Genomic DNA, 9887 nt, shown 5'->3' on the forward strand with positions numbered 1-9887 from the left:
AAGAAGGGTTAAGGTAGGCTAAAATTTAAAATTTGGTGGTTATTCTAAATTGTGAAGCAAAGACCGGCCAAATCTCAACACCAAACTTAAGTAGTCACCAAACAAAAACGTATTAACACCCCCAAGCTTATTCAAAGCAACAATCTACAATCATTAGAACAAAAAGCGCAAGCGCTTTTCCCCCAAGGTAAAAGAAACATTGTCCTCAATGCATAGAGAGGAGAAAGACACTTGAATTTTATGGTTTTTCTGTTTTTTTTTTTGCATTTTCTCATTTATAAATTTTTTTGTATTTCCTTGAACTCCTTCAAAGAATTAGTCCTTGCCTTTTTCAATTCGGACGGCTTTTTTTTTCAAATATGCATTTATTAACATCCTTGCCTCTTTTACTAAGGATGGCTTTTACATAAGCATTTGCCATTATTTACCAAATATAAACAACTCAATTATGCGTACCAATTCGAACCAAACGCCAACTTCATAGACCACAATCACCAAACATTGACCCTTGCTTCACAAAAACCAAAAAGAAGGAGAACGAAACAGAAGGGTCAAGATATCTAATTATGCGGCTTGAAAAGAGGGAAAAAGGTTCAAAGGGGTAACAAGTAGGCAAATGTATCCCAAACCCAAAAAAAAGTAAACAAAAAGGGACTATCCTAGAAAAAGAAAAATACCTCCTCGAAATTTGCCTTTGTCCTCCCTAGGTAGTTCGGTCACGGTCTTAGGAATCATACGCTAAGATTCTAGATTAGGTTTGCGAAAATCAAGGATCCATGCCGCTCATGCAAGAGTATGATGAAAGCTTGAGCAAATATAAATCTCACATGGTTGTAGCAAAAACTCACTAAGGTTGTCAAATCAAAGATAGGGAGCAACTACCAACATGCCACAAACGAGTAGAATCCGGTTTCATGATCCCCCTAGTTCTAGACAACTATCTTAGCATGCTTTATCCTAGAATCAACCAAACGTATTCTCAAACCGTGCATACCATTATTACCTAAGAAGACTATTATTCAAAAGCAAAAGTCCATTGCATACAAGCCCAATTTTCAAAAAGAGAAAGAGTGAAAATAAAGCCTCAAAAAGTTATGCACACAAACAAGATTAAAAGAAAAGGAAAGAAAAGAAAGGAAGAAGATGGAAAACTTAGACAAGGACAAGAAAGGGAAAGAGGAAAAGGGCAAAGATGCAATCATAACACGTTTATCCCAATCGACATACAAGCGGTCTAATGGCCACATCGCCAAAGACCCCAAACACACTAGGTGTTAAATTCATACATCCTCGAACCGTTCAACTTCTCCTAAATCTAATCTTAATCTAAGCAACCAAGAAAATGAAGAAGTGAAAATAAAGAGGTAAAATAAGAAAGGCCTCACCAAGCATCCGTGCTAAATTAAAGTACCCAAGGAGTAGGAACGTGCTTCACCAAAAGGTTCCGCAATCCAAAGCATAGGCTACGAGCAAGGTGAGTTAAAGAAAAAGGCTATATATACAAAATGAAATTGTTAGTAACTTCCAAACAAAAGCAAACAATAAAACACTTAGACACAAGCTATATACAAAAACCTAGAGAAACCCATCATCATCATCGTCATCAAGAAATTTCCAAAAACATCATGAAGTGAAACAAAACTACAACAAGCAACAAACCAACGAGACCATTAGCAAAAATCCACCAAAAGCCTTATCAAAGACTTCCCACCGAGCCCCAGTTGCCTCCCCAAACCTACATAAAACATCCTTTTTTACCCTCCCCCCTCACAAAATGAAGGCATCGACCGCGATGCCTATAAACATGCAAAATAGGGAAAGGGGAGAACAAAAAGGGAAACAAACATGCATAAGGGGACTATTGGCCACTAGGGCCGGCACCATCATCACCCGTATCCCAACCTCCGGTGTAACTGGGAGGAAAACCATAGTGACCCTGGAATAGGTCAAGTTGGGATCGGGTTAATTGGTTATAGGGCTCAGGCTGAACAAGGGGCTCGGGGTGATGGGGGTGAACATAGTAGTATGCGGGATCACCCCGATAATCACTCCCCCCCGAGACCCTATAATCATAAGGTGGGAAGTCGCGCCTTGGCACATCGGGGTCCTCCACCCCGGGCCAATATGGGTACGTAGGGAGGTTGTCACCGCCCCATGAAGGTACCGACCCTTGTTGGGGCGACACATAAGGGTAGTTGACCGGAGGTGTGACCTCCCCCCTACGCACACTAGCGTCATACAAGGCGCTAGTTTGATAAGACAAAGTTTGGTGGTCCGAGTACATACCTTGCATGCTCAATTGCATGCGCTCCATGTTAGCTCTCATGGCCTCCATCTCTCGGAGATAAGCATCTCCTTGGAAATCTTGTTGTTGTTGTTGTCTTTGATGTCTCCTTTCTCTTCTTCTTCTTTGAGCATCATCATGAAAATGCTCATGTTGTTGTTGTAGTGGCGGTTGTTGTTGCTCTTCATCATATTCTTCTCCTCTTCCTTCCTCCTCTTCCTCATCATTCCCATCACCCCCATCAATCTCATCATCCTCCTCCATCTCATCATCAAGCCTCCCATTGTCCCTAGGGACCATCCAAATGCTTCTAGCCTCACGAAGGATGGAGGTGGTGGCCGGGTTAGGGAGTAGGCAATGGTGGGTATTTCTCACTAGCCAAGAGTAAGTGCCGGCTCTCCTAGTGCTAGTTATGAAATGCAAAGTGTTAACTTGCTTCAAACTAATCCACACATCTTCACTCCTTCCAACCGGAGTGCAAGAATTCAAGAACCCCTCTTGCTTGAAATACGACACAAGACGTGTCACCATGCCCCCACAATGAATTTCCCCCGTTTTGATCCCATGCATTATCTCCTTACAACAATTCATGAAGATATAGCCAAAATTAATCCTTGACCCTAACTCCGGCTTGGTAGCCATTCATAAAACCATAATCTCCTCCCGAGATAACTTCCCCAAATCTTGCTTATAAAAGACCGAATACCCAAGAATTCTATGAAGGATCCTAAGGACCGGATGGATAATTTCACTAGAAAGGGACTTCTTCAAATCAAACTCCCTCCTGTTGGCTATGGTTTTCCACCAAGAAACCTCATTATACTCAGTTTGGACTAGGGAGATAAGGGGCTCGAAGATATCACCATTGGGGTTGAAACCAAGGGCTACATTGAACTCGGCTAGGTTCATGGTGTGTTTGACATTGAAGAGTTGGAAGGAAATAATAAAATCGGTTTCCCCTACCTTATTGAACTCAAATGTGGAGAAAAACTCAATGGAAGGCTCCAAATAGGTTCTAGGGGCCGATTTTAGAAACTCACCCAAGCTAAGGTTATCTAGAAGGATGTCAAGGTCATTTTCAATGCCTAGCTTGGCCATATCCTCACGAAAGTAATGCCAAGGGGTCTAAACTTTCGGTCTTTCATTTTATTATAGATGGGGGTTTGTCTAGACCGGTTCCAAAATTTGAGAGGGGGTAAAGGAGGAGGAGGAGCATCATCTTGAGTTGTGGAATGCGGTTGGGGTTGAGGGTTTGAGGATTGGCCTTGAGAAGATTGGCCGGGGGATTGGTTTGAGCGCTTCTTGCTACTTTTGACTCTTCTTATCAAATCCATTTTAACAGAATTCACAAGAACACAACAAACTCCCTCAAACAAAACAACTTCCACCAAAAATTACTCACAAACCTCCTTACAAATCCAACCAAACCACCACAAACTACAAGGTACCTGTTCCAATCAACACAACAACCAAAATCCAACAACAAACAACAATATCAACAATAATTCCTCAATATAATCAAGAATCAACAATAAAAAGTAACAATCACCCAAATATACCAATTTTCCCATAAATCAACCATAAAACACAAAAATCATGCTCAAATTCAAGGTAAATAAACCAATGTAAAGAAATCAATTGAAATTGACAAAAATATTACAAAGGTTAGAAGTATACCAAGATTGGAGACTCAAATTAAACTCAAAGCACTTCAAAGACCCAAAATTTCCCGAAAAAGCACGAGAAAAAAGAGTAGGAGTGTTGAAAATGGAGGAATATGGAAGAATTTGTGAAAATTTTGGGCAAAAGGTGAAGAAATTTGTGAGAAATTGATGTTTTGAGGTTAGGGTTTGAGAGGAGGTAGAGAGAGGAAGGGGAAAAATAAGGAGAAGAGGAGGAAATAAGAGAGGAGAGAGAGAGAAGAGGGGCGTGCCCGGGTAATAAACCCAGATCGTCGCGCCCTCTCCCGAAAATGCCTCGCCCGCGGCAAATCTCCCGCGCCCGCAGAGAGACCGCGGGGAAACCGCGGGGACCTCCTGGAATTTTTAGAATTTTAATACCTGATGGGGGTCGCGCCCTCTCCTGATTTGCCGCGCCCTCTCCAATACCTCCCGCGCCCGTGGAGAGACCGCGGGGCAACCGCTGGAAGTCCCTGGAATAGGGTTCAATGTTGCTCGAATTGAGGCCCGCGCCCTCTCCAATCATGACGCGCCCTCTCCAGAACCTCCCGCGCCCGCGGAGAGACCGCGGGGTAACCGCGGGAAGTCCCTGGAAAGAAATTCAATTATGCTTGATATGAGGGCCGCGCCCTCTCCAACTCTTCCGAGGCCTCTCCAGAACCTCCCGCGCCCGCAGAGAGACCGCGGGGCAACCGCGGGAAGTCGTTGGAATGATATTTCAATTTTGCTTCAAAGAGGTGAAAATGCCCCCGAGGTCTCTCCTAGCCCTCGGGGAGCCCTCTCCCCTGCACTCTAAACTCTTCTTCAAACCCCTTCTTTCCAACAAGTGATGATAATGGGCGACCTACAAGACAAACACAAAACCAACTCAAAAAAAAATCAAAATCCAATCAAGGAAAAATAAAAGAAAAGAAAGGGAAGAGAAATGAAAGGAGTATCCGGGTTGCCTCCCGTAAGCGCTTTTGGTTAACGTCGTTACCTCGACGTGCACCACCATCTCATGGTGGCCTAAAAAGAATCATTTTGTGAACAAGTCCAACAAACACTCCATCATAGTACTTCTTGAGCCGATGACCATTAACTTTGAATGAAGATGAGGAGTTTAAAGGAGAAATCTCCACGGCACCATTATCAAAAACATCTTTCACCAAGAATGGTCCACTCCATCTTGACATGAGCTTTTCGGGGAACAACTTCATCCTTGAATTGTAGAGGAGGACTTTGTCAACTACACAAAACTCCTTTTTCTCAATCAACTTGTCATGAACCTCCTTGGAGCGAGCCTTGTAGGTGCTAGCACAATCGTAAGCATCAAGTCGTAGTTTTTCTAGCTCATGAAGATCCAACCACCTCTTCTCCCCCGCACTAGCTAAGTCAAAATTTATCTTCTTGATGGCCCATAAGGCACGATGTTCAAGCTCCACCGGGAGATGGCACGATTTGCCATAGACAAGGCGATATGGAGTGGTACCAATAGGCGTCTTAAAAGCCGTCCTATAAAACCAAAGAGCATCATCTAACTTGTTCGACCAATCCTTTCTATTCCTTGCAACCGTCTTCTCAAGAATGAGCTTTATTTGACGATTGGAGACCTCGACTTGGCCACTCGATTGAGGATGATATGGAAGGCCGAACCGTTGATGCACTCCATGTTTCCTCAACATCTTTTGGAAGGCGTTGTGAACAAAGTGAGATTCGTTATCGCTTATCACAGCCTTAGGCACGCCAAACCTTGGGAAGATGATTTTGTTGAACAACTTCAACACTACTTTGTGGTCATTAGTAGGGGAGGCAATGGCCTCAACCCATTTAGAAACACAGTCCACAGCCACAAGTATGAATTGATTACCATATGAAGATGGGAATGGTCCCATGAAGTCAATCTCCCAAACATCGAACACCTCTAACTCAAGAATGGGTTGTTGAGGAATCTCATTCCTCTTGGAGATATTCCCAACCCTTTGACATCGGTCACATGACTTCACAAAGCCCCATGAGTCCTTGAAGAGATGCGGCCACCACAAACCACATTGAAGAACCTTGGTAGCGGTCTTGGAAACACCCATATGCCCACCACTAGGGTCTGAAAGGCACATCCTTAAAACACTAGGCACCTCTTCATTTGGAACACAACGCCTAAGTAAGCCATCAACCCCTCGTTTGTATAGGATGGGATCGTCCCACAAGTAATGTCTTGCCTCCCTTTTGATTTTCTTCCTTTGGTTCTTTGAGAAAGAGGGTGGAAACTCCCCACATGCTAGAAAATTCACCAAGTCGGCATACCATGGGAGTTCCTTCACCTCTATGGCATATAAGAAGTCATCAAGCATTTTATCCTCAATAGGTGAACCATCATCATGAATTTGATCACCCTCAAGGCGAGAAAGATGGTCCGCCACAACATTCTCCGCACCCTTCTTGTCCCTAATCTCAATCTCAAAAGTTTGTAATTCAAGCACCCATCGAATCAACCTAGGCTTGGACTCTTTCTTGGAAAATAGATACTTGAGGGCCGCGTGATCCGTGAAGACTATGGTCTTTGAACCCAACAAGTAACAACGGAATTTCTCAAAAGAGTGCACAATTGCTAAAAATTCCTTTTCCGTTGTTGTGTAGTTCTTTTGAGCCCCATTGAGTTTCTTGGACACATAGTAAATCACGTGAAGATTCTTGTCTACACGTTGTCCCAAAACACCCCCAATAACCCAATCACTTGCATCACATATCAATTCAAAAGGAAGATCCCACCTTGGGGCTTGAACAATAGGAGTGGAGATAAGGGCCTTCTTCAATCTATCAAATGCCTTCAAGCATTTGTCATCAAAAATGAACTCAACATCCTTTTGAAGAAGGTCATTTAGGGGCTTAGCAATAAGTGAAAAATCCTTGATGAATCTTCTATAGAAACCCGCATGACCATGGAACGATCTCACACCCTTGACATTCACCGGAGGTGGAAGTTTCTCAATAACTTCTATTTTTGCCTTATCCACCTCAATGCCTCTATTTGAAATCTTGTGCCCAAGCACTATACCTTCCTCCACCATGAAGTGGCATTTCTCCCAATTCAAAACAAGATTGACCTTAACACATCTTTCCAAACACTTCTCAAGGTTCACAAGGCACTCCTCAAATGAGACACCCCCCACCGAAAAGTCATCCATGAAGACCTCCATTTCCTCCTCCAACATATCCCTAAAAATACTCATCATGCACCTTTGGAATGTAGCGGGTGCATTGCATAACCCAAAGGGCATTCTTCGATAGGCAAAGGTCCCATAAGGACATGTGAAGGTAGTTTTCTCTTGATCATCGAGGTGGATGGGGATTTGGAAGAATCCCGAATATCCATCAAGGAAACAATAAAACTTGTGCCTTGTTAGTCTTTCAAGCATTTGATCAATAAATAGAAGAGGGAAGTGATCCTTCTTGGTGGATGTGTTTAGACGTCTATAGTCTATACACATCCGCCAACCCGTGACCGTCCTAGTTGGAATGAGCTCACCCTTCTCATTATCAACCACGGTCATGCCCCCCTTCTTTGGAATGACATGCACGGGGGAGACCCACCTTGAGCTAGAGATGGGGAATATGATTCCCGCATTCAATAGCTTGGTGATCTCCTTCTCAACTACCTCTCCCATTTTGGGATGTAGTTTTCTTTGTCGTTCGATAGAAGGAAGGGCGCCTTCCTCAAGTGTTATGTGGTGTTGGCACAAGGCGGGGCTTATACCTTTAAGATCATCAATTGTGTACCCCAAAGCACCTTGGTGCTTTCTCAAAACACCACATAACGCTTGAGCTTGGCTCGCGCTCAAGGATGCACTAACTATCACGGGGTAAGTGGAATGAGGGCCCAAGAACTCATACCTAAGGTGTGATGGTAGAGGTTTGAGCTCTACCATAGGCATACCATTACCTTCCTTTGATGTGGCCGCTTGCAAAGCTTCTTGGCTTGAGATTTTCAAGCACATTTTCTCATCCACTTCCTCCATGCTTCCATTGAGCAATTCTTCATAGAATGACACTTCCTTGCATGGTGTACCTACTTTGTCCTTGTTCAACAAAACATTCTCAAGAGCATCGTTAGAGGTGAGCAAGTGCTCATGCATGGAAGACACAACATGATCAAGTGAATCAATCATCATGAAATTTTCTAGAGAAGAAGATGGATATTTCATGCTTTCATTCAAATCAAATTCAATGACCTCATCTCCTACCTTAAGGGAAATCTTTGCACTCCTCACATCAATCATAGCACTCGAGGTAGCAAGAAAGGGTCTACCTAAAATGATTGGAATGGTAGCATCTTCATCCATTTCAAGCACAATAAAATCCACCGGGAACACAAACTTCCCAACCCTCAATGGAACATCTTCTACCTTACCTTTTGGAAACTTGACTGACCTATCGGCTAATTGCAAGGTAATGTTAGAAGGTAAGAGTTCCCCTAGTTCAAGCCTTTGATAAACCAAATATGGCATTATGCTCACACTAGCTCCCAAGTCACATAGGGCATTATCAATTTGCGTCTTGTCAATGGCACAAGGGATGGAGAAGTTTCCGGGGTCTTTCAATTTGGGTGGCATTTTGTTCATGATGATAGCACTACAATTTTCGGTCAAATTGATAGTTTCCACAACCTCACAAGTCCTTTTCCCACTCAAAATGTCCTTGAGGAATTTGGCATAATTTGGCATTTGGTTGATCACATCGGTAAAAGGCAGAGAAAGATGAAGTTGTTTTAGCATATCAATGAATCTCCCAAATTGTTCATCCAATTTGTGTCTCATGAATTTTTGTGGGTAAGGGAGCTTGGGTTTCACAATTTCTTTCTCTACTCTCACCTCTCTAGGTGTCTCAACCACAACCTCATCCAATGATGCCCTATCCCCCTCATTCTCAACCAAGGCTTCCTTAGGAACCTCCTTATCCTCACCCTTCCTAGGTAATCTCTCCTCAAGAACCTTACCACTCCTTGTAACAATAGCATTCACGTGTTTCTTGGGATCAAGACCTTGGGAAGGTAAAGAAGAAGGGCTTGCATGATCTTTCAAAGCATTAGCAAGTTGAGAAATTTGGTTTTCAAGCATTTTATTGTGGGTCATCATTTCATTAAACTTCTTATCACTAACGGCCATGTATGTGTTCAACAATTTGGTTTGATTCTCAATTATTTCTTCCAAATTGGTCCTAGGTGAAGAAGGTTGTGAATAGGAATTTTCTCCTTGAGTCCTCGGAAAAAATCCGGGTGGGGGACCTCTTTGAGCATTATTTTGAAAATTGCCTTTCCCTTGGTTGTTCCAAGTACCCCTATTTTGATTTTGACTATAACCTTGATTATGGTTACCACCACCTTGATTATGGTTACCACTACCTTGGTTGTGATTTCCATAACCTTGGTTTTGATTACCATAATTTTGGCTTTGATTTTGGCCACTATAACCTTGGTTATTATAGCTACCACGAGAACCTTGGTTCCCTTGGTTTCTATAACCACCACCTTGATTATAGTTGTCAAAATTGCCTTGGTTTTGGTAATTCCTATTCCATTTACCTCTTTGATTATGAAACCTTTGAGCATTATTATTTGACACATAATTCACATGCTCACTCTCATTGTTATCAAACTCATCAATACATTCATTAGGACAATTACTAGAGTCATGATCATACGATCCACATGCATCACAAAACAAACAACCCATAGGCATATTATGTAAAGAGGGAGGGGGTTGAGAGTTAGAAGGAGTACCCTTCCCCTTAAATTGGGAGGGAAGATTCGAAGCTTGGGAAGAAGAAGAAGTGCTCTCCAACTTGGCTTTGATTGCGGTCATCTCCTTTCCCAAGTTTGTCATTTGGGAGGAAAGGTTGTTGATCGCATTTAGATGGTCCACCGAGTACAATGAAGATTGCTTGCTTGA

The sequence above is a fragment of the Chenopodium album genome, chromosome 2 (assembly GCF_948465745.1).
Source record: "Chenopodium album chromosome 2, dcCheAlbu1.1, whole genome shotgun sequence".
In the NCBI taxonomy this organism is placed as follows: Eukaryota; Viridiplantae; Streptophyta; class Magnoliopsida; order Caryophyllales; family Amaranthaceae; genus Chenopodium; species Chenopodium album.